Source organism: Pseudopipra pipra, chromosome 1 (assembly GCF_036250125.1).
Source record: "Pseudopipra pipra isolate bDixPip1 chromosome 1, bDixPip1.hap1, whole genome shotgun sequence".
NCBI lineage: Eukaryota > Metazoa > Chordata > Aves > Passeriformes > Pipridae > Pseudopipra > Pseudopipra pipra.
The window spans coordinates 125,726,124-125,729,337 of NC_087549.1; positions in this window are offsets into that span (position 1 = coordinate 125,726,124).

Below are 3,214 nucleotides of genomic sequence, written 5' to 3' on the forward strand. Positions count from 1 at the left end.
AATTAACGCTGCAGATGAACACCATGAGAGTGCACACCACCTTAAGACTTAGGCAAAAAGGAGACTTTCCATCTCCAAATATCTAAGAACTCAGCAGCAGCATGAGTGAGAAAAGCTTTACCCAGGACTGTACCTTCATTATCTTCTCAGCTCTTGGGCAATGACAGCATTCTTATCACTACTATTACCCTTACTGTCACTACCAGTCATGGTGAAAACTACAAAAGAGGAAAACACTGGGGAAGGCAGGACAGGCGAGAGAAGCAAGAATTTCAGCTCAAGGGAATATCTCAGCAAAATTAGAAGGAAGGTACTTGCTAGTATGTTTTGGCAAGCTACGTGAACCCTACCAACCAAAAAATCTCAAGTGGTACCTGCAAATTGTTCCAGACATGCAATCCAGCATTGCCTTCAGCAGTTCAGTAAGATACTCCTTTCTATTACAGCATCCAGAAGACAGAGGAAAAAGAGATGCAATGTTGGGCAGAAATACTCCATATAAGCAGCTATCGGTGACAAAGAGCAAAAAAAGTGGTCACATCACTTAGCAGAGGGACAGCACAGAGGGAGGCTGGAGCAACTGGTTATCAGAATCATCTTTACCTACTCAACCCAAAGTACACTTGCTAGAGCTCTGTATCTGACCTAAAACAAAAGCTGCCTGTGCCATCATGTTTTACAAGTTTGTTTTAATAACACTACTGAAGTAGACCATTTTCTTAAGCAGATGTACTGATCCTATGGATAACATCCAGTGAATGGATATAAGGCATAACCTACAAGGGTCTAGTAGTCTGTCTACATGCTATAGCTGCAAATATCCAATAGTTCAGCCTACAAGTACCAAGAAATTAGTTTTTGAAACTGAAATAATCTTTTTGCACTCAAGGCTGTGCTTTTGTAGTTTGCTTTTCACCTTAGCCAAACTTTTGAGAATCTTAATACATAAATGGTCAACTTAATCCTGCCTTTTTAATCCTCTCCTCTAAACACAGATTATTTAGGTTTACAGAGCCACCAAGCCAAGCTATCTATAAAAGCCTCCTTCCATGTCTTTGGAAAACCTAGGAAATCATTGCTGAAACATACAGTCAATAAGCTGAAGTACACAGGTTTTTAGAATTCCACTAGCATTCAGACATTCATTAAATAATTTGACCTAAAAATAATAATGCAATTTATTAATTCTAGCACATTCCTATTCACTTGTCAGCTATAGCTTTTAAGGTACATTTTTACAGGTATCACTTCAAGTTATGCAAGCTTTTCCTTTTGTAATAGTTACCTTCATGTGAAAGGAGGCAGATACTATACAGTAATATCAGTATGTTAGTTAAGATCTGGACTCACTTTCTCACACAGATTCAGAAGAATGAGATTTTATTATTTTACAGCCAGTTATTTTAATATGATAAAAATGTGTGTTTTGGAGGAAGTCGAGATATCTTTCTACCTTTTCCCAGAATAAAAAACTTTAAGAGAGCATTTCAACACAAGGGTCAAAAGGCATCCTAATGTATGCAAAATGAATGCTCTGAGTTAAATCACTCCAATACTTGTATACTCTGCTGCTGTAAATAGCTTCTAGAAAATCTGGTTACAATGAAGTCCAATTCTCAAGCAATATGCTAAAAATTAAGATGCCTCTCTAGAAAACAAACAGCAACAAAAAAATCTTTATATGACAAAGACTCTTTTTTCAAAGAGAAAGCAGTGAACAACAAAAACTTCAATGACAAAAGGCATCACAAATAGGTATAAGTTATTTTTTAAGTGCTCTATTTTGGCATGTCAGAACAGCACAGCATTTCTTGTATGCTCACATGTGAGTCAGACCTCCCCTGAGAGGCTACCCTCTTCCCCTCACAAAACCAAAGTCAGACTCAGTGTGTTTTATTGCCCCCCCTTCAGAATCAGGTTCAGAAAGCAAATCCACATCTCTAATGGAAATGTCAAGGTTTGTATGGGTTGTTTTTTGGGGTTTCTTAATCACAATCCTGAAGGGAGAAACTATTGTTAATATGATAGAAAAATTTTAACCAAACATATGATTCACTGATCTGTCTTTAGACCACTAAAACAAATTCACATTATGAGACATGAGAGCTTCTGAGGTGGCAGTATTTTCAGTATTTTCACACTGATGCATATTTGCATTCCAACATCATCTACCATATTTATGAAACCAGACCCACCCAAAACTAAGCACTAACAAAATAATCAGGAAAAAAGTCAAAACTGAAGCAGCAATATGGTATTATTTTAATCTTCATTAACTCTCTCCCTATGACTCTTCCTTGAATTTTTTACTGCAATGTACAAAATACACAGCCTGTCTCAACCAGGAGAATGAACTGTTCCTGAAGATAGCCACATCATCACTGTCCTCTTGACACGTACTGAGAACAGCTAATTGTTTAAAAAGGACAGTAACAGCGGGGGGTGGGAAAGCGCTGCATACACTTACTAAAGTGTAATGTAAGTCTAAAGGCTCTTAAGGTCTTTCAGCACAAGAGCTCTTACCCTGAATGTGCAAGTATGTGCTCAAGCCAGATAACAGCTGGACAGGCGCAGCAGGAACTCAGAGCAGCACCAGGAGGTGGCGCTGACCACGGATGTTGAACCAGCTACACCTGAAGAGCAGCAGTTCTAGCAAGTTCCTGACATCCCTCTGCATTCAGGTTCCGCTCTTCCCCTTCAAAACCTCAGAGATAATTCCTTCTTCAGCCTGGGAAAGTCTGAAAATTCTCTGTTGGGTACGTATTTCAATTTCTTTTTGCCTCCTCTGTAGGACAAGGAGGCCTCTCCCTAGTAAAGGGACACTATGAGAACCTACTTGTGACTGCCCTCATTGATTTCCTTTCCACCGCACTCAGGTGCTGTATTCCTTGGCAGAGGGCCTTAATAGTCTTCCCCTTTTCTTCCTGCAGAGCTGTCTATCAGGCTACAGTAGCTGCCTACCACACCAGAAGCAGCAACTAAATGAAAGTGGAGTGCAGCTCTGCAGTTCAGTGTGATTAGAAACAAAAGGAACATTATGCAACTCAGGTGCTTAGATGTCTGCTGTTTCCAGCTGATGCAACACTTCTGGGACAGCCAGGAAGAGGGACCATGCTTTCTTCCTTCACCTCAGACAACACTTACTACATGGATAACACTGTTCTAACTCGAATTCTTTTCTTTGTTATTAGAAAACAAACTACTGGAAACCATC